Raw genomic sequence first — 23,531 nt, forward strand, 5'->3', positions numbered from 1 at the left:
TACCTTACATGCTGTGAAATTGTATAATGTGCTTATCACAGGCAGCTTATTATATGCATAGGTACTCTAACATCATTATTTTTCTTAAAGACCCACACGGAGCCATTGTGGAGTAAAGATGGTGCAATGTAACTGGTTGCTTTACAGATCAACAGGCTGCACAAGGCAACAGTGTAACAGACATACACTGTGCAATGAGTGGAGATAATGTAGACATTGCACTTGCATTTATAATAGATAAACTTTTACCATTGACGTCCTACTCCATAAGAAAAACTAATCAAAGGTGGTTTCATTCCACCAGCTAAGTTGGCCCTAGTGCTTTGATTACTTGACCATGTCCTCTTCACATTGCAGGAAGCTCTAAATTTGAAATCCAATTACCCACCCAGCTAAAAAGCCTTGCAACTGACACCAGCTGACAGCCTATTCAAATGGTAACATTTAGCAGAGGTGGACAGGTGCATCAGTGTGTGTGTGTGTGTGTGTGTGTGTGTGTGTGTGTGTGTGTGTGTGTGTGTGTGTGTGTGTGTGTGTGTGTGTGTGTGTGTGTTTGACTTGTAAATTGGCAGTTCTCTCTTTCTGTTGACTTATATTAAGCATTCAGCAGTGTCTGTATTAAAATGAATGATCTGACAGGAGGACAGGTGTTGGCAGGGATAGATGCTCGAAAGCGGTTGGTCATAACATTATCAGAGTGGAGGCAGGCAGATTTAGAAACGGAGGCATGTGTCATTGTTAATGTTCTCAGTATTCCCTTTGAGAGCTGCCCAATATGCAAGCTTTTGTTTAATCAAGGTGATAGTATTCCAGACAAAACAGTGTGTTATTGAAAGGTGCAGTACTGAATTCAAGTCAGGTGTAGCTAAACGTTCTCAAGGTATGTGGAATTTGTCTACAGCCAACAAATTACAAATTGATAAATCTGAAGAAGATGCTACATGTGTGATTTATTTATTTATATGTAGTTTGTGAGCTAATTATAGAGCTATTATTAAGAACCAGTTTGTTGCCTTTTTAAATAGCATGTAATAGTTAATGCCTGTGTTTCGGTCTATTTATATGGAGATTCATATCATAGACATTTTATGATTTAATACAACATAACTCTGCTGATTCCCCACACAAAAACAGACAAAATTACCAATAAGAAATTCAGTTTAGAGCTTAGTCGATTAATTGATACAAATTTACGCTGCAACTATTTTGATAACCGATTAATTGATTAAGTAATAATTTAAGGAGAATTTGCAGAAATATCTTCACATTGTAAATTGTTTTGATGGTAGACTACATTTTTTGTATTTGCTGGCATTTTATAGATAAAACAGTGAATCAATTAATTAGCAGCAAATTAGCAGAAGATTCATCAATAATGAAAATAACTGAGTTGCAGCCATAGTTCGGACATACCTAATTACATTTAAAAGCTTATTTAAGAGGATCTTTGTGTAGTCATCAGATGGTTGACATCTAGAGCCATATAAATCACCACCATAGTAGGGATACATTCTCTTCCCTGTACCTCTTCTTCTTTATCTTCCACCGTCTGACTGAAGCTCCAGACTTACTTAAAACTTAATTTGTTAATAAAAAGGTGTGGTGTAAATTATGGAGTCCTTTTGGTTTTTCTTCAGGAGTCAAAGCTCAGTATACAGTGACACAAATCTCTGAACTATAACATAGCTCTAACGACTGCCCTTCAACTTTTGTGCCTTTGGTTAATGAGCTGCCAAGCATTCTCTTACACAGCATGCAGTTAGTCAATGTTGTCAGCAATGTTGATGAGCAGGTGCAGACATTATGCATAAGCAGGACTATTTCCTTAATTAGTCCAGGTCACAGTCACACCAGTGTTCATGGAACAGAGTGAAAGGTCCCTTCCTTTCTGCGAAATGTCACTACTAATTCTGACATACGGGTTTAACTGGCAATCTCCTGATTTTCCTGATTGTCAGAAACTTTATCTTCTTCTCCAAAGAGGAAGCGAGAGCATTAAACAGCTTTAATTATGTGTGTGTGTGTGTGTGTGTGTGTGTGTGTGTGTGTGTGTGTGTGTGTGTGTGTGTATGAGAGACCATCTGTTTATCAACTGGACCATCACATGACTTGCTGCTCTGCCACAGTCATTCTCTGTCCTTCATTTTAATCCATTAATGCATGCATATTTACTTCTAGCACTGATGTTGAACATAAATTAATCCTGCTGTGGCAATAAAGCTAAATGAGCTAAAATGTAAATGAATGGTTTTTAATATATGTGGTTATGTTGCGGAGGCCTTATGGGCGCCACTATCTTGTAAAGCAAATGTTGTGGGAAAGCTCAAATAGATGCCTAATAGGGTTTGATTACTTATGATTACACTGTCTCTCTAATACATAACTTCCTTGCACACAACACACACACACACACACACACACACACACACACACACACACACACACACACACACACACACACACACACACACACACACACACACACACACACACACACACATAAACACACAACTCACCTCCCCTTCTAATTAAGCAGGTAATCCTCCCCTCATATTTCCTTCTCACACAGCACAGATGTTACTGAAAGACATGCTTAGAGAGGGAGAGAGCAGTAGAGAGACGCTTTGATTCAGATGCACATGAGCTGGGCTTATCTGCAGGTTTCATGTTACAGCAGACATGATCAAAATACATGGCGAAGTGCCTGCCAAGCATTGTGGGTTCAAGTCTGAATCTTAAGGGCTTTTACCATCAATCTGTCTCCTTTGGTGCCTTTTAAGCTACTAAGACAGTAGAGAAAAATGTCACAGAACTGGTCATTTCTTGCACTTTAAGTGGGTAGAATCGTCATCTCCTGGAGAAAGTGTCAAGTGAAAAGTAGCTGAGCAGTCACTTCATTACCAGTTCAGTTTTAAATATTTGCCTCAAAGTACTTGAAGGGCGGTCTGATGGAAGTGTGATCAATGAGCAACAACTTGCTCTGCTTTGGAGAAAAGTGGTTACTGTAGTCTGCTGAAATTGATTGATTGAGAGAGAGCATTGCTTTGGAATAGATCCACATTGCAATACTGCACTAGCAACCTTCTAACCCACTAATGATTTTTTTTTTTTTTTTTTTACTGCAGAGCTAAATTAAGATTATTACTATCTGAGATAAGTTAAAACTGCAAATAGAAATTCAAAGCATTGTACTACATTGTACATTGTAAGCAACTGTGAAATCACCATTTTGGCCAAAAGATACAAAGAACATTCACAGAAGTATTTTGCAATCGCAGTGTTAATAAGAATTATGAATGGGTTATTCTTACTTCCAGTGTGTGTGAATGTGTGTGAGAGAAAAAAACCCTCCTTGTGTGCCCAGCTTTGTAGTACATCAAGATAAATGTCAACCTTTTAAGAAATACTTGTATTTTCTCCCTGGCCTTCACCTCCCATGGACGAGAGCAATCAAATGTGACAGGTGGAAGCAGGCCTATAATAAAGCAATAAACCTGTGGCCCTCCTGCTGCATTAACTTGACTAAACCGAGTTTGATGTCTCACCACCACACATGCCTTCCTGTCTTTTTCAGTCTATAGACAATGGTGTATGGTTAGTGTTCTGTGTCATTAGTTTGTGGATGTAATAGTGTTTTTTCACTAATTACAGCATATCTTTAGTCTGTTCCAAGCTGAATTTAGATTGACATGATAAAAGAGGTGGCAGCAAGCACAAGAGCAAAGTGTTTGGCCTAGTTAGATACACGGTGAGCTGTCCATGGTCCTGAATCCATTTCATATCTCTCTGTACTCTCTCTCAGTTCTCAGTCTTTGCTTTATTGGCATAACATACAGACTCCATAGCATGGTAAAGCAGAGGGTGACAAAATTAATTACATTCCCTGTACAGAAAGATCAATCTGATAAGAACAGATGGGCAAATCTACAGTGTTTTGTATTCAGTATGGTTGCCCGTTTCCCTTAATGTGAGACAACAATCAACACATCTTGCAGGAAGAAAATTGGACAGAATACATATGTTATTCTCCCTCTCTCAGTTCACTTCACTTCATACTGTATATGCCTGATTGGCTTTACAGGAAATAGGCTTAATGCTACCTAACCAATGCACCCATGATGTTGAAAGTGAGCTAGAATTGACTAGATACTCTTCTCTCTTTCAGAGATTATCATTTTGTTTTGTTTTTTGTTTTACCTCCTAAACTTTAAATCATTTTGCATTTTTGCTGAACATGTTTTGTTCCCTACACTTCCAGACAGCCATTGGTTTCCATTCATTTCTGCTCAGTAGGCTACTTTATTAAACAAGCTGATGTTGTGTAATCCATCACAGTGAAGTTCAAGGCTGTATTTATTTTTGCCACAAGTCGCATTATCATTACCGTAGAGTGGTAATGCATTTCATTATAAAAGAAAGCATGTGTTACGAACTGTGGAGTTTGGGTGTGGAGTCTAAAAGATAAGGTAATTTACCCTATAGGGAGGGTCTACCGAGATACTGTAATGCTATTTAATTGCTTTATGGGAAATGCAGGATCTAGTGTTTTTGGAGCTTGACTCATAGGGACTATAAAAGTGTTTCTTGGACTCTGCTGCATCGCTTTAAATTATTCCTTTTTTTTTTTTTTTTTTTTTTTTAAATCTGTCTTTTGTGAGTCCCCCAATTTTATCCGAGTGCAATACTAAATCGCTAACCATCAATAACCATTTTAATGCAGATGTTTACTGTCATGGTTAGCGGCGATGTAAAGTACAAATAAAAACACAGAAATAACATTAGTAAAGTCATTTTATTGAACAATACAAATAACTACAAATGAATGACTGGTAGCCTAAATACACTGAAGGCTGGTGATTGGTGATTTGCCATCTCTCTCTCATCTCTCTCTCCCTCATCTCTCTCTCTCTCTCTCTCTCTCTCTCTCTCATCTCTCTCTCCCTCATCTCTCTCTCTCTCTCTCTCTCTCTCTCTCTCATCTCTCTCTCTCTCTCTCTCTCTCTCATCTCTCTCTCCCTCATCTCTCTCTCTCTCTCTCTCTCTCTCTCTCTCTCTCTCTCTCTCTCTCCCTCATCTCTCTCTCTCTCTCTCTCTCTCTCTCTCTCTCTCTCTCTCTCATCTCTCATCTCTCTCTCTCTCTCTCTCTCTCTCTCAGCAGCATCTCAGTATCCTCCCGGCTCGCCTGACAGACGGAGGCAGTCCTCCTCTCTATCTGTCTGCCTGTTGAGGTGAATATAAAGCTCGGTAATGGAGACTGCTGTGGACCGGGGCTCTTGCTTTTCTCCTCGTCGGAGATACACCAACTCACTGGACAAATAAGGCGTCAAATGACAAGCACCGGTTTTCAACGCTTGTCTTCTTCTTCTTCTTCTTCTTCTTCTTCTTCTTCTTCTTCTTCTTCTTCTTCCTCTTCTTCTTCTTCTTGTCTATCAACGCCTCTTCAAAAACAGATGCCCTGCTCGGGAAGTTACGGACAAAACACGGATAAATCTGCCAAGTCGTCTTCTTCAATTTCCAAAAGGCATTCTCACCCGAAGGTAAAACGGCTCCACGGAGACTAAAACTGTTGAATTGCTGGTTGATGTTTGTGTCTAGCAGCCCACGTATCGCCCACTGAATGGACCTTTTGTGTGTTTTACATATTAAGTCAAAAATGTTTGACAGGAGTGAACATTTCGTGCAAAGTGGGTGGGAAGGTGACTCATAGGCTACTGATTTCAAACGCTGGAGTCAGTATTTACACTGCGCCTTTGCGGGTTTAAAAGACATGCAGGCTATTTCTTAAAACATGTCACTGGCTCACAGGACGTCGGGTTTGCCGGGTGTGTATGTGGTGAAACAACACAACAGTGGGCGATCTGTCTGTGTGATGTGGTGATGTGTGAGTGAAATGATGAAGCTCATCCTCCGCGGTTTTCTCACCAATATTATTTTGACAGTAAAAGAAATGGAGGTTTGTATTCTAATTGGCCGTTGACATTGCGACTTGTCAGATTGGGTTAATAGGATGTTTATCACAGACTGCGGGGTTAGTTCCCTGTGTGTGTGTGTGTGTGTGTGTGTGTGTGTGTGTGCAAAGAAAGTCGTAAAATATGAGTTTGTGCCACAATAACAAAACCTCACATTACTATTGGCATTGCAGAGGTGATATGGTGTCTTGAGTTTACCATGTATCATTTTTGCTCATGGTCTCACTAGACACTATATGTATATATAACTTCCTAAATGTCCCGATAGAATGCCATAATGTCAGGTGGCCCAGAGGAAACAGGCGACTTGTTATGTCTTCATTGTTCACTGTTGAACATAAAGAGGCGTCATTTTATTGGGTAAAAACACCCCAGCACAGACACACTTGAAAGGAATGAATCCAGTAGGTGTTTCTTTAATCTTTTGTTGATCTGAGAACTGTGACAGACTAGAGGTGCCATGTGTTTTATGGAGGATTAAAAACATTATATTTAGTGGAAGATTAGTTTACTGCAACTAATTAGAAAAAATGGCATCCTATCATTTAGCCTGCTTCCAGATATGATGTTTTAGCTCAGACTCCCAGTCCCATATTTACGAGGTCAGTTAATCCACAAACTCAAATGAGTCCAGGTCTGTCCACTAAGCAGTCACTCACTTTTCCACAGCATGAGTGAGCAGGGCCAGATCAAAGGATAGAGAAGATGTTACCAGAATTTTTATTTGTTTTTTTTACAAATAAACTGTGATAAACATAGGGTTACTATTATGAATATGAGGAAGAATCTGGCTGTCTCTGTTTGGCACTTTAAAGGACGCAACACCATTAACTGATCCAGATCCAGCTGTGCTTAGCCAGGGATACTAATCAAGATAAATCAATAGTATTTTTCCCAACAGTTTAATCAAATCAACTCCAGTGTGGCTCCACTGTATAGGTGACATGAGACAAGTTGTAATCACTTCATGTAATCACTTCATGTACTACAACATGCTTGGATCCTTTAGTAGGTTGCAGTGTCTCATTCCATCAAATTAACAATGAATTTAGGGCTAGCTACCCTTTCAGCACAGCTTTTTGAGTGACCTGAAAAGCAGCCTAACTGCTGTGTTAGTGCCCTCAATTTGCTTCAGCTGCAAAAAAATAAATAAAATACAGACAAAATATAGCAGGCTATGCTAACTCACAGCCATTTATGTCCACCTTCCCTCTCTTGCTCTCTCGCTCTCTCATCCACTTTCACACACACTACCTCTCTCTCCCTCCTGCTAGTATGCACTCAAACTGTGTCTCATCGCATCTCATCACTCTCAGCGGCACTCTGCCCTCTCTGCTTGTCTCTGTCGCACTTGCACACACGCGCACATGTGCACACACAAAAAGAAGCACACCAGCCCACAGCCATGTTGGATATTATTTGATAAAATCTGTGATCTTTGCACATACCTCTCATATGCATCATCTTGTGTCACAATTTGATTATTTGTGTTTATTTTTTTGGTTTGTGTGTTGACATTCTGCACTTCTTCTTGAGTTGTAGTCTACTGTACGTGATGACCTCGCTCTTTGACCATAGAAGGTTATCAGTTTGTTTAGGTATATTACGAATGCCTGCGTTTCATGTGACATATTTTATGGACATAAATAAAAAAGAACCAGAATAGAACTTCCAAACCTCAGAGGGTTTCCAAGGGCAGGTCATTTCTATTTTCTCTATTTGCGCAGTGGCTTCATTTTAGAAGGATGGTATATTGCAGAGGGCCATTTATAATGTATAGAGCAGTCCTGTATTAAATATCTGCAGAGTCAGAGGTGTGTATTCCACTGCACAGTCAGGGGGCTAGATTACACCAAATTGCATCAATGAAGTGATGAAGGCAATATGGGGAAATGAGAAAAAGATCTTTCCCCTCTTGTGTTTCTGCAGAAAGTACGCCATGGTGTTGTGAGTTTTTGGAGTGTGTGGGCTCAGTCATAATTAATATTTAAGTGGATGCTTTAATGGTACTGCAGTAAATATGAGTTTTCATGTTGGCGTCTTATAGATTGATAGATAACAAGTTGATTTCACTGGTGCTGAAGTTCAAGGATGGAAACATAAAAGTAAGTCTATGATCATGTATCATCAGACTCTGAAGCTGCAGAAACAGATAAAGTTGCAGAAGTCTATATTTAAACAGCCTCACTAGAGAAATAGGATGTCGTCATTCCCCACAGTTAGAAACCAAGTCTGCAGAAGAAACCAGATCTTTCATATCTTTATGTCCTTTTTCTACTTTTTAGAAATAGAGCACAGCCTTGCATCTATGTACAATATTGTTACAGGTTGTTTTGGATGAAGAGCCTGCGCCTGTTTTGGTATAAGAGCAAAAAAAAAACACATCACATTTGTTTATTTACCTTCCATAGCAGTTGGCAGGCATAACCAGCGATGTCAAAACAGAATAATTCACACAGTGAAAATATTAAGCAACCCCCCCCTCCCCCTTTTTGCTCTTTGTTTGCACAAAATCATAGGATATTGGACAACAAGCTATCTTTCCTTTTTAAAAGCTAGTTGAGATGCAAGGCAGTCAACAATAATATTGTAAGAAAACTGGATTATGCTAATCAAAGTCTCTGTCACTAATTTGTTTAGGAAACTGCAGTGATTGCAATGAAGCATAATAGAACTGAATGAAAGAAATGTTTGTCAATCAAATTAAGTCATTCACAATTCGCACCCATCTGCTGATTACTCAAAGTAACACTAACAGTCACAAAGTGGTGTGTAACCAAAAAAAGGATCAAGTCAGTGTTACTGCTGCAGTTCTTTCTCCTCGTTTTGCTTACTTTTGTCTCTCACATGCTCTAACCTGTCAGGCTTTCACATTTCAGCTGTCTTAAGCTAGGCCTGCACAATTAATTGAATATTAATCGCGATAATGATTTTGGCTCCCACAATTAAAGCTATAGTGCGCAGTTTCTGTCGCCCCCATGAGGAATTCTAAGTAATGACAACACGGCACGTCCACATGATACAAGCCTTATGTGATCGCGACGTTTATTAATATCAAAAGGTTACGCACTAAAGCTTTAAATGATCATGATCAACAGCGATACTGACATTTAAAATGTGTTCTCCACTCCGTGTATTGCAAGCCCGTCGCAAGTTAGCGACAACTTCAGCACAGGCTCACTTAAGGTGGGCAGACCTTTAAGGTGGATCAGTTATTCTCATTTATTGACAAGCCACTCCTCAAGAGTTTTGCACAGCAGCAACCCCTTCACCATTGACCAGTTGTTTTAAATCTTGTTTAGATGAAGATTTGTTAATAGCATGTATGTAGCACAATATGAAAAGTAAAGCAGTGCTCTGTTGATTTTAAACGTGCCATAGGTAGGATTGCGGACCAAGGATCCAGGACAAAATTTGAACATCGACAATTTCAAATCAAATCAAATCAAGCTTTATTTGTCATTGCATGAATACTTCTCAGTCCCTCCCCCCTTTCCACTAAAGCCCAAAACGGTCTCCTAAGCCCCTCCCCCCACAAGGGAGAATGAATGCGTGTGCATGAGCAGTGATTGACATGCAGTTAGACACCCCCCCTGGCCCTGATTGGTGGATCTGAACATAGAGCTGTGGATTTTTCACTACAGGCTGTAGGTGGTGCCAGAGGAGCCAGATTTTTTTTTTTTAAATGACCTGCTTCATGTAGTTCTACTCGAACATAAGGTCAGTTTCAGCAAATATGACAGAAAGTTAGTTTTATAAGTCTTACCTACTGCACCTTTAATTTGAAATCTTATTTTAAGTCTTGATGTGAAGATTTGTACATTAGCAGGAATGTAGCGCAATATGGTGAAGTGAAATCAGTGCTCTGTTTATTCACATGTGAAAGTGCAATACAATAATTTTGTCCCTAAAATCAATGAATAATCGTGATATAATTATGATTGATATAATCGTTATTATCATTTTTGTCATAATTCTGCAGCCCTATCCTAAACACAAACTAGCTGATTCTATCTTTACTTAAAACGAATGAATTAGAAAGAGGTGAACCCCTCCCACCTCAAACCTTCCACTTTTCCAGCTTGAAATCAAAGCAGTGTGGGTATAGCTGACATGAAGTAAGACACTTTTGACATCAGTTAAAGCCTCCTCTACGAAACACAACTTCAAATCCCAAAACCATCCATTCTAATTAAACCTCACGTCTTACTTCTCCGAAGGTGGCAGGCTTAGGAATGGGTGCCAAACCCTCTTTTCACATGCCCTCAGCTAATAGCCATGCTAACTGTGCTGCACTGGGATACTAGGGTTGGCAGAAGTTCAGGCTGGCAAGGGGAGCCTTACCACGAGGCTGTTGTAATTCTGCAAACAACATGACATGCCACTATAGTTGGTGTGACGCTCATTAACACTGCAAAAATAATCTGTTTTGTGTACCTACACATCAAGGATTTAGGGAGAAATTACAACCCATTTGTCAAACAAAAGTATTCTGTAAAATTGTGGATTATTGGTAATATAAACTTTCACTGGCAGGGTTTTTCTATTGATTACTCCTGCTGTGTTTGTGCATATAAATTCTGGTAACATTTAGGCAAGTAAAATACTTAAAGTTATGTGAAGATGTGCAGTAATGCTAATCAGTACATGCAAATACCATATGAGGATCCTGGTCAGACATGGTAAAAGATACTCTTTGTACAAAGTTTGCATACTGATTTGTCAAATGTTTATCTGCGGCCTATTTGAAATCCATGTCATGCATTCAAATAGGCATCCTCTAAGGAGATTCTTCACACTGTGGCTCTCCACATTTTTTATTCTGCAAAGCTCAAACTCTGTGGAACCCCAAGGATAATTTGCACTTTTCCAAAGATCTACTAATGACCATATACATTTATGCAAAACACCCACCTAAGGTCAACAAATGTTGTACACCTGGGAGAAATTAAAATGATTCTCACACACAAAGCATGTGTGTGTGTCTTGATTTTGTGTTTGATAGAGAAAGTTAGTTTGGATTGCTCGGTCATTCAGTCACCAGACATATGCTAACTTCCCTCTTCTTGGCACTGTAATGCCTCGAGGGAAGCTTACATCCAGACTCAGCAAATGGAAAAAGGATTAAGATGTGTTTGTCAGGTGGTTACACTATTTGTCTAAACAAGTGCTATCCATCAGATAGCTTAAAGTGATCAACAGACCAAATACCCAGAAGAACATAAGATGTTTTTGGTATGTCGGCACCTGGATTAAATTCCTGTGTGCTACAGAAATTATTTAGCCTGTGTCAGTAAAATGATCGTCAAAAGACCTTTTGTTTTTCAGCTGCTTTGGCTGAAAGAAGATCTATTTTCTTTGAGGTGATTCTAACTGTAACCTAACAGAGTGTGAAAGCAAACAGCCATGACTAAAGGAGGCCAGTGGAGTGTGAAATTCTGTTACAGTATGATGGATCCGTATTAGGTTTGTGTGTGTGTGTGTGTGTGTGTGTGTGTGTGTGTGTGTGTGTGTGTGTGTGCGTGTGCGTGTGCGCACGCAAGCCGTGTGTCTGATTGTAATGCAGAAGTCCTTTGAAGTAAACAAGATGTTGACAAGAGACTTTCTTTTTTCAAATGCATCTATTCAGGCATATTGATGTCATAGATGCCACCATTTTCTGAATATAGCCCTACTTAGAAATACAGAGAGAGTTGTGTGGAGCTGATCGTCTTAATTAGCTCTGTAGCAACTAATTTGGCAATGGCTTGAATGTAAATGACGTTTATTAAAATCAAAAAGTTACACACAAAAGCTTTAAATGATCATGATCGACAGCGATATTGACCATTAAAATGTGTTCTCCACTCATATTAAACTTCTGCTGCATATCAAATCAAGCCAGGGTTGCTGCCAGTGGATTGCAAGCCCGGTGACACACCGGGCCTAAGTTGACTCCTTGCCTTGTCTTAAACATCAGGGATTTCTTTTATCCCTGATGACAGTATGTGTTTCAACTCTGACAACAAGGGCTTTTAAACTTTACACCATTGTGAGAGCAAAAAGAGATTGGATGAGAAATTTAAATGCCATTAATGGTATTGGAACAAAATAATTATTTTTTGGTGAAAAAGTCTGTTATCAATGTACAGTAGCAATGGTTGAATTAAAATAACATGAAACACTGTAATGTGTGTACAGCCTTGGCAGTTTTTTTGTACTGTGCATGCATTCTTTATTTATTCCTTTTACCCTTCTTATCCTATTTTTTTTCTCAAATTTTTTCGGCATGTACCTTTTTTCCTCACCCTAATCCTGTCCCCCAGCTCCCACCAGCAGCCAAATGCCAACCCACCCAGCCGCTGCATCTTCGTCCCTCTCCACCGAGCCACCTCATAACAAGGCTGTTCCACACTCAGCCCTCCATTAAGATGCAGACCCCTCTCTCTCTCCTGCTCTTTCTCAGTGGCCTTAATCCGTTCCTCCTCTGTGCTATGAATGATAGCCTCAGCAACTAGCCCCCTGGCTATGGCAGGCAAAGGCCCATTGCCAAACATTATGGTGAGAAAATGGCCGCAGTCAAAAGATGTGTCTCGGTGAGAGGAGGTCAAGCTGTCAGCTGCTCAATCATAACGATGGGAGCATAGACCTACTGTAGGAACCTGGCAGAGAGAAAAGGTCCCTGTCAGGCCCACAGCAGAGAATGTGGAGAGTTGGATGGTAGATAAAAACTATTCTGCGGGGGGAACGGAGCAGCAGCCCCGCCCACTGCAGAGAGCCAACAGGATTGAAACGGCAGCAGCTTCAGCGGCTTTAGAGTGAAAAAACGTTACAACATACATTGATGTTAAAATGTATACAGGTTGGAAGGACGGTCTGAAATGTTTTGTACGGTCTTTCGCTGTACGTTTTGTTGGTAAATGTGAGATGTTCGAGTCACACATGTCTTGTCTTCATGTCAGAAACAAGGAAATGAATTTGGTGACGTACGTGTTACATCAACCCGTTCTCACTCCCGCTTGGTCAGTGGCTCTCAGAGTGCACATGGGACTTCTGGGATTGGTTGAATTCGCGGGAAACTCCGGTTATTGGTCAAATTCGCGGAAAAGTTGTGGTGATTGGTCAAAATTGCGAGTCACACCAAATTCACGGTAATTGGTTGAATTGCCGTGAATTGGCGCGATCGCGACATCGCGAAATCCTGGAGCTACAGCCGTGCGAGCTGTAGTTCCAATGAGACAACCTGCAGGGGGACCGAAGAGAGAAAAGTTATATAGTATGCCTTTAAGTTACAACTGAAATTAGAGGTCCAAACATTTAACTCAACAAGAAATGTATAATGTATCGTAACATGGAAGAATTTGATCATTATCTTGATTTACTGTGCACTATAAATAGGATGTCATTTTGTGTCTGTGTGAATATTATTCTGTATGTATGTATTCCTCAGTGTAGTCTTAATTTGGAAACACCAACACTTCTTTTTTAAACCACCACACACACACACACACACTCCCTGATAACGTTTGCTGCTGGCGCCCCTCTCCTCTCCTGCCAATTTCCTAACAGCGTGAGAGAATTGTTCTTTATTAGTAGTGAGACCACTTCCCAGCTGGACAGAGCCTCATTGAGATGCAAGGCCCCCCACTAGAGAACCAAGTGAGAAAATGAAATTAAAGGACACAAGAACAAGCAGAGAGGAGGCCCACCTCTGTGTTCACTTTACTTGTTAAATCTACTCACAATGCCTTGGTAATCATCTCTCCCTCTCTCTTTCACTTGCGCGCACACACACACACACACACACACACACACACACACACACACACACACACACAAATTGTGTTGAGATTACTTAAATACTGTCTGTGAATACTGCATAATAAAGCTCTCTGTGTTTACTGTGCAATGCAGGTGAAGAACTTGTCTGACTGACAAATTACACATTGTCAGCTTCTGACATTGTGTTACCCTTGATTACAGTTTATTACAGTAGTTTTTAACACATTTATGACTCCCTTACTGCTCTCCATTGCCCAAAGAAATATCTACTCTACTCTCATCTCATCTCTCTCTATCACTGTGTGTGTGTGTGTGTGTGTGTGTGTGTGTGTGTGTGTGTGTGTGTGTGTGTGTGTGTGTGTGTGTGTGTGTGTGTGTGTGTGTGTGTGTGTGTGTGTGTGTGTGTGTGTGTGTGTGAGTGTGTGAGACTGTGTCGCCAAAAATATTGATACACACTATATTAAAATATCAAGAAATATATAAATTATAACATTCAGTGGACATCTAAGAAGTTGCAACTTAATTAAGTACTGCAATATAATAAAGACATAGCAGCTCTTTAGCAAAAGCAGAACGTGCCAGATCTTTTCCATTTTTTTCTCTGGGCACATCTGTGTTTATTTCATTGCGTTTTCTGTCTGTTGATGAAGTCTAATTTGTAGGCAGCCATTTCTGGACCTCCAAGGTAGCTTTCACTGCCCAACAAATAAAAAGAGATTTAATCACGTTGTGTTCATTGGTGTTAAGAACAGCTACATTCATATTGTCTATAGCCTTTAGTATGAGAAAGAAGCAAAACAGGATTGTATTTATATGATAAGGTCACAGGTTATTACTTCACAGCAAAATAAAGTGCATGCTGGCTGGCATAAGCCTTGACGCCTAATTGCATTGTTACAGTGGGCTGATTTTCTCTCACAAATTGTATATTAACTTATACGACTTTCACCACAGGAGAAATAACGCAGTGTGGCACAAATGAATGACACTGGAAAGACTAAAGGAACCAAGCTGCAATAGAATACAGAGAGAGTTTGGTTTCCCTCACTAATTGCCTGACATGGTGCTGATTCTGGTTGCACTCTGCTGTTTGCTGTTACATCAAGACTTAACTAATAGATGACACGTGATTGTGTTAGTGTTGTTCAGACCTGAGTCTTTATTTGAGTTTTGATTAGTTTTTTGCAGCTCGTGAGAGTAATTTATTGTCTCACCTCTGATTGGAACCACATGATTATTAACGCGCATGTCGAGATAATGTGCTTGTTTATTTGTATATGAGACTATGCACATACAATTATGTTTGGCTGTGTACTGTGTACATGCTGGTATGGTCACTACACATACAGTAGTTTCAGCATTTTATTTGAACCAGGGAGACTTTCCCAGTCTTTTAAACCTTACATACAGCTTTTATGTTCACTGCTTTATTTTTCATGTTTGTTTTGTGCTTCATTCTTTATTTATCATTTGTATGCTCATTTAACCATCTGCATTCTTATAATCTTTTTAGATTTTTGAATTATTCTTTGCATTTGTGAAGCACTTTGATATGCCCCGTGTTTTTGAAATATAAATAAACCTGTCATGGCTTTGGATATGAGTTGTTTTGGAGTAATTACTGGAGTCCTCAGCAGCACAGACCTGTAGGTGACTAATAAAGGGTATCACAGAGTCAAAGGAAAAATAGGAAAGAAGGAATGTGAGGATGGTGGAGATAAATAGTCAGACATGGAAACTGCCAGGTTCAGAAAAACAAATGAGCAATGGTGAGTGCTAAACCTCAGGAGAAACAAACACATACGTAATGTGGTATATTAATAAATCTATATATTATGCGTTTCATCTGTAACTACAAAGAGAGTTTGTTTCCCCTCACAACGAGTTCTGTCACTGTCAGTCAAGGCTTTGTTGCCTTTTCTTCTCTTTACAGTGACTTTTTTTTTTACTAACAGAGTACCAATTCCATGAGATTAAAGGATGATGCACTTTTAAATTTGTGTAAAGTAAAACAAGATGCATCATACGCTTCACTGATTGATTAACTTCACAGATTATAACCAAGATACCAGAGGCCTTTGGTTAGTCAATGTGTTGTATTAACCATCATTCACCAAGGAAACTTGCAAATAATTACCTGAAATACATAAATGTATACTGAAACTGTGTTAACTATTGGCTGACATATACAGACAACAATGTATCTGTGATGAGCAAATATATTATTTTATTTTATTTGTTTGTTTTATTATTAGTCAGGCACTACTTGAAATGGAGCTTCTTCATCATTGAGCTTTGGAAATAGATACAATGTATTCTTAAATACACTGTTGTACAACAGGAAAGCATGTACTCCTCTCTAATCAGCCTTCAACATACTATTCATTTCCATTTTTAACAGACAGAATATGACTTTATTATTAAGCTTTCTGAAGGGGCCCTAAAATGTCTTCTTACGTAAAATGATAGTATAAGGAAATACTATCACTTGTTTTCATAAAAAGAAATCTAGTGACGACTCCAGCCATAAATGCAACCCTAACAGCCATCCAACTATCCATTAACTCTTAGTTTGTAACCTTAGCCTTGCATCACTCAGTGTGTATCCAGTCACAGAAGATTACCAAGGTTATCTATGCCAGTCAAATCATAAGCAAGTCTTGATTGAATGGCCTGGAAGCAAATTTGGTTTATCTAAGGAGAGTAGAGCTAATTATATCATCATTTTTTGCTGCGTCACAGTAGCTTACCACTTCATGCTAACCTTCCTTGCTCGCTCTTACTGAGTTATTGACGACTTGTCGGTGCATTTGAGAAGTTGCGATGGGAGGAATAAGCCCTCTTGGCACTAGAACACTTATCATGTTACACCAGCTTTTTACAGCACCCACGACAGATGTGAGCATTAAGGATAAATGTCTCAATACAATTTTTTCAGGTTTCTTTCAAGAAGCAATCAACTTTTTATTGCTTGAGAAACCTGTGGTTTTTCAAAGTTACAAATGCTCCACAAGATTGCAGGCGTAACGTAACAAGCTTGCTGACCGGGTGTGTGTGAGTGACTCCAAACTCGTGTTGCTGTCATGTTGCGATTTTTGTTGGGTCAGACCTATATGCTAGCGATGGGGGGCCGAGACTGAGAGCTACATGGAAAAGTAAGCACCAAACAAGCCACTTTGAAATTTTTCTGTTTTCATGAATACAAAAGTTAGATGAACCCCCCCCCCCCCACCCCCTAAAAACTGATGTTAATGAGATCATGCTATTTATGTAGCCTGTATCTGTGGAAGTAGTAAGCATACCATGACCAGTGACAACAGTGACAGTGTAAGAGGCCAGACGTATAACTGGAGGATAAGTGTTGCCACAGAGACCAGCCAAACCTTAAACTGAATTCTAAAAATGGATAACTAGTGAACTGATGCCTGCTGTATTCTGTATTCTTGTGTGGCAGGAAAGGAAATGATTCATATAATAACATTCTCCACAGTAGGGATGGGCATGAGTACTCAAGTAGCCACCAAGCTAATGCGTATGGTAAAGTTATAACCTTACAACAATGTTCAACATGCTCATAAAGTTATTTTTAGTATGGTTGTTTTGACCACAAAACATAACAGCGCTGGGCTACTCTATGATTGAATTTGCCACATAACGTTAGCTACGGTAGCTGTATGGGTAGTCAACTTATCTAATGGTAAGTTAGCAAGTTGTGTTTTTTTTAGCACTCTATAATAATTTAATGCAAGTACTCACATGTGGATATTACCTAAAATGTCCATCCCTACTCCACAGTAATGAGCACTTGACTTCAACTCTTAAAACTCAAAGATTTAGAAAGGCATGACCCTTTCAGAGGTGAAAGAACATACAAGTAGTAATTAAGACAACTGTGGTGGTAGAAACAAGCAAACCCTGTATTGCAGCTGTTATATGATCTCTGTGGCTCCATGTAAAGAGATAAAACTGTAACACAGCAAACATGTCCTCTTTCTTTGAATACACACACACACACACACACACACACACACACACACACACACACACACATTTCCAGAAGACATTACTTGCTGAACTCATTCAGAATGTATTGCAGGACTGTTGTATTAGACTGCATCAGTTTTAGCTAGGTGTACTGAATGAATAAGCAACTGAATGCATATGCCTCTACATGTCTTCATTGACTTCTTGCCTTTGCTTTTCAGAAAAATACCATCAAACATGCTGTCATGCAACCTGCTGAACACTTGTGCTGCATATGAAAGCATATTGTATTATGTGCGGGACAAAAGAAATATCACTACTAAGCATATTATTAACCTTTCAAGTGCTACATGATCCATGCTTTACTGTATGTTTTGTGACAATAACGAGGCACCCTGGTAGCTGTAATTTTAAACAGGCTCCATTAATGACTCTGACACAGAGGCCCATTTAATGAACCACTCTGATTAAAATGTATTCATTCTTTCTGCAAATAACTGCAAGGCAATATTAATAATGGCATTTCAGTGTATTCTTTGTTGCTATATCATATGAATCAAGTAACCTCCATATTAAGTGCCCATGACCTAATTTTTCTGTGCTCATTGTAAGTGTGGGCTTTGCAGCCGTACCAGCTGCATACAGCCAGCTTGAATCTGCCCCATGTAAGTTAATGCCATTACAGTGCAGATTATAATAAAATCGTGAACATGATCATTTGTTTATACAATGAAATAAAAACAGACTAATGGCTCTTAGGACGAAAAGATTGTAATCTTTATAAATGCCTGTGTGATTACGCTGAATCATTCTGCATTTTACCCATCATCGCTGCCACCATGTTGAATACATGTCATGTCAAATTTTAAAATGGCACAGGAATAATGCAATGTAAGATGTAGTACTAGCTGCATGACTGGTGGTCTCTATCAGTCTAGCCATCAGTCATGTCCTGTGTCCCATCAATGGCACCTCACATTGTTCGCTGACTGTGACAGGCCAACAAAGAAAGAAGGAGATATTGGTTGGGGGAATGATGCTAAATCACAAGCGTGGTGAATCAATTGACTTCAGAAGGGGAGCAGCACTAAATCCACTACAGCACTTAGTGTGAATAACAGCTTGAATTGACTGTGCTCTTTGCCTTGGGGTGGTCTTGTGTGCATGTGTGTGTAAACATGTACAATGATTTGTGTTTTTGTGAGGTGTAATCTATGTCCTCATCTTAATCATAGACTGTAAAAATAGTGGACGTAGCAGCAGTGACGTCATCCATTGGTTTGTGGACTGCCGTTTTGAAGCCTTTGCCATCTAAACTGAAACGGGGAAGTTTCCAACGGCGGAATTTTACCTGCAGGTAAACAACGACCTCTGGGTACTGCCGCCATTCATCTGCATGTACGGCAGTACAAAAAAACGGCAGACTTTCCTTTAAGTTACCAGCTAACACCTCGGTTGGCAAGATGCTACTGAATTCTGAACAAGACATTTTTTGGCGACCAAAATGTTCCAATAAGCTTTGATAAAGTGAAAACCCACAGTGAGGGGGTTAAAGTTTAACACAAAAATACGGAAAACACCCAAAACAAGTTCACAGCTATTTTAATGTGCACAGTGCCATGGAAATGCATTGCTAAGCCTCTACCATAATTGACAGGTCGGTGTGTAGCCACGGCCCTAAAGTATGCCCTGCTTTATCATCTATTTTAAAATAAATGGAACCATAATTTACAAAATGAACATCATGTCATATTGAAAAAGGCTTAAAACTAGTGATTGAGACAATAAACTTGTGTATACTTATATACTTATATACTTCTATATAAGCCAGCTTCTTTTTGCAACCAGTGGAGTCGCCCCCTGCTGGAAATTAGATAGAATGCAGGTTTACGGCACTTCTGCATTGGCTTCACTTCTCAGGCCTGGAAGCTTCGTCCATTATTTTTTACAGTCTATGGTCTAAACCAAACAGAGTATTTCCAGTAAGTGAGAATGCATCTCTCACTGACAATCTCCTGTTGTGTGCTACATGTGTGAAAGGGTCCTGATTCTTGGACATTGTCTGGAGTTCATATGGGAAAACAGCGTAAGAGTCTACAGCCATGCTAGCGGCACTGTCAGGCTGTATTTAGTGATACAGTAGGGGATTCAGTGGTGCTTTGAGCTAAATGCTAAAGTCTGCATGCTGACACACTCACAGTGACAATGTTACCATTTTTGTTTTAGTTTACCGTGTTCATCATTTTAGTTTAACATCAGCTGAGGCTGTAATTGGTTTTCCAGTTATCCAGTCATAAATCAAGGTATTGGGCAAATTAAAATGTTGACTTGATGGACTAGAATAGAATAAAAAAGAAAAAGAAATGTAGAATATTTTGCTGGCAGATAAAGTGGCAAACCTCATTCATTGGAGTACAATGTTACAAGAGACTACTGCCTGTCCTCCCTGTGCAGTCTTTGGCTACAGAAGCCGCACTGCCTCAAGCTATTGGATGCAGTTTAAACCGTTGTAATAACGTAAAGAATGAAATTGTATACTGTAGGATTAGAATAAAACTTTGTGTCCTGATTGCCACAAGTTGAGCATTATTGTAAATGCCCGACAGCAGGGTAATGACCAATATGTTCATCACATTGAATCCTCAAAGTAAGTGTTTCAATTAACTGAGCCATGCAGTGACAATGTGGTGCAGTGGCATTTTAAGTAAATTTTAATGATATCATTAGCCTGATGGATGGCCAATATAAAAACTTAATAAAGTACACTGGAAGTTGTTTTTTATTAGTAACTAAATAAAGACTTGGAATTTGTTAAGCTGGTTTAAGAGAATCAATGCATCCTCATACAGAAGAGGAGTCTTGCCGTGCTTGAAGTGGTAATGTTTAGGACAGTCTCGAAACATTAAGTCACTCTAAGTCACAGTTGTTTTACGATCAATGACAGTAATCAGCTCCCCTAGACTGCTCGGCTTAGTGCTTCAGTCAATCCACTGACTTATTTAACATCTCACCGGTCATGTTGTGTGACCAAGGTCATAAGCAGAATTCACACTTCCTGACATTGCAAGTAAATACATGCTACTTAGTCTGCTGAGCCATCTGGACACACACTGTGTGTGTCAAAGATACTGTAAGAGATGGTCGACCTTCACAACAGCAGTACACTCTGCACTTGTCTGGGGCGGTTAGCCTGCCACATGAGCCCATGCATATTTGATGCAAAACCTCACTCAACCTTTTCGAAAGAACAACAGAAAGTCCACCTTCTGACCTCTGACACACCTTAAAATTAGACAAATTTTTATGATTTTGTGCCTAAAGCTTTTTGTACATTTTGCCTTTGTGCAATTTATTGCAGTGTTTGATGTTCTTAAAGTGCTCATATTATGTTTTTTTGGCTTTTTCCCTTTCCTTTATTGTGTTATATATCTTTTTTGTGCGTGTTATAGGTTTACAAAGTGAAAAAGCCCAAAGTCCACCTCAAAGGGACTTACCATCTCCCACAGAAAACACTGTTCACAAACTGCTCCAAACAGCTCTATTGTAGTCCAGCCTTTACTTCCGTTATGAACGTGCATCACTTTGTAACACACGTTATAATGCTCGCCTAGCTGCTAGTGTGGCACACCCCCATACTCTGCTTCTGACTGGCTTGTGGTGCTGACCTAGGTACTGCGCATGTGCGACTCCCAACCAAGATGGAACAGAAGTGAGATGCCTCACTCTGTAGCTAAAACAGAGAGCTCAACACACAGGGTGAAAAGAGGAGCTGCAGCAATGTGCAGTACAACAAAAATATGTTTTTTGAAAATTAAATTATGTAAACCTATTCTGATATAACCTCTAAATACAATTATGAACGTAAAAATTTGCATAATATGGGCGCTTTAAGTGACCAAGCAAATCTAGGCCTTGAGTTCCTCATGCTTTAAATAGGCCAACTGCTGACCTAATTGCTAGTACTGCTGTCGGGTACTGGTGCTCCAATGAGAAGAGAGGAGAGGAGGGGAGGAAATATAAATGATGCTTAAAGATGAAATGGACAAGTAAAGAACAAATGCATTCCTCCACAGAAGAGGAGGGCAGGCAGATAGATCCAGAGGTGTGGTGTGCAGTGGATGGCTGCGTCGCTTGTCTTGACTGGGGTAATTGCCACACATGGTCACTGCATTCACACATACGGATGCTCGCACACATACACTCCAAGACCAAAAATAGCCAGGCTATTTCAACGCTACCTCTGTAAAATTGACTTGATGAGGAAACTGTTCTCTGGTTAATCTGCAGCCCTGACAGAATGACAGGTTTTGTTAGGCAGAGAAAATAGAAAGATGTGCGAGCATGATGGTGAACTGGTACCCTTCTGGTGATGGACAGGCAGAGTCAAGTGTGTGTTTGTGTATTTGTGGGTGAGGACCGAGGAAGAGATGTACACTTGCATGTTTATATGGGCCTTTGCCTGGATGCATGGAGAATATGCATATGTATCTGACTGTTGAGCTTTTGACCTGTCTGTCCCAATTTGGCTGATAGGAAGCTATCAAATGTGGATTATTTTGAAGTGGAAAGCTTTGATTTGCTCAAATCCTTGCTATGGTCTGTGCAAGCTAATGCTAGGGTGCTCCAAGGTCAGCTTCTGTCTCTTTCAATGCTATTGCTTCTTCCTCTTTTGTTCTCTCTGCACTCTCTCTGCTTTTCTCCCTCTCCTCTCCCTTTCTCTGCCTCCTCACCTCTCTTTCTCCCTCCCATCCTGCCGCTGCCACTGCCCTCTTTTTTGCCCTATATAATGACCTGGACCATGTCCTGACAACACAAGGAACCATCAGATTTTGTTTCTATGCTGACTCCATTTTGCCATCGGCAATGCGTTGAACATGTGGGAGTTGTATGGTTTAACAAGACTGGATTTCGTCATTGCTGACTCACAGACCAAAACACAGATGTATTTTATGAACAAACTACTGATTCTTACGTAGGCTTGATTCGTGTCAATTCTCCTTCCAAAAAATGTCCCTAAATGAAAATGATTCACCTGTCATCTTCGAGTTATTTCAGCTCTGCTGCTAAAGCATTTGAAAATGGCAATAGGAGGATTACCATGGCAGAATATCTAAACTGTTACTGATGTAGTCTCGCCTTGCCAGACCTTCCTCCACAGCGCTGTGGAGGAGGGTCTGGCTAGTCCACACAGCATTCCGTGATGGGAGAAAAACATGCTCTGGTTTATTGGCATTTCTTTAAACCAATCACAATCGTCATAGGCGGCGCTAAGCACCGGCCAGAGCCACGGTTCCGCTGCAACATGGCCTTGGGAAGGAACCTGTTTTGGTGGAACGTGTACGTTCAAATGTTTGGACAGATAGTCTAGCTAGCTGTCTGGATTTACCCTGCAGAGATCTGAGGAGCAGTTAACCATAGTCCTCATAAATCGAGTTTAAAATTCCAACACAAAGAAAGCGGAAGGTGACGAACATCCAGCCGAAAGGAGTGAACATCTGGCCGAAAGGAGTGAAATCCGGCAAAATTTCCGGCAGCAACAGAGCAATCCCAGAAGTGGAACGTCGTGGGTATAGACTAACTATAATTTACTAGCTTGCATGAACAATCTCAACTGGCATACCCTGCCAGACCTGGGGACATTTATGTTATATGTGCAAAAAAGAAAGAGCACTGCAAGATTCTGGACTGAGGCTCGCCTATTTTTTAGTCCCTTTTTTGTCTTGTCTAGTTGATCATTTTAAGGATCAGTTCATTCTAATTTAAAAATGAGTAAAGGAAGAATAATTTCTGTAGGAGAAAAATAATGCCACAGATAAT

General features: G+C 39.9%; 1 protein-coding gene across 6 annotated transcripts in view; it reads left to right on the forward strand.

Moving 5' to 3' along the window:
- The first annotated feature begins 5,187 nt into the window (after positions 1-5,187).
- The window catches only part of dlgap4b (discs, large (Drosophila) homolog-associated protein 4b), a 111,518-nt gene continuing 93,174 nt past the window's right edge, over positions 5,188-23,531 (forward strand). For 2 of the 6 annotated variants that reach the window (XM_036002164.1, XM_036002163.1), the window contains exon 1: positions 5,189-5,537. The gene's annotated coding sequence lies outside the window, so the exon portion shown is untranslated. Of the gene's footprint in view, positions 5,538-23,531 lie in introns of all 6 variants that reach the window. The other 4 variants (XM_031276574.2, XM_036002165.1, XM_036002166.1 and 1 more) reach the window with 3 other exon arrangements.

Source organism: Sander lucioperca, chromosome 6, assembly GCF_008315115.2.
Source record: "Sander lucioperca isolate FBNREF2018 chromosome 6, SLUC_FBN_1.2, whole genome shotgun sequence".
NCBI lineage: Eukaryota > Metazoa > Chordata > Actinopteri > Perciformes > Percidae > Sander > Sander lucioperca.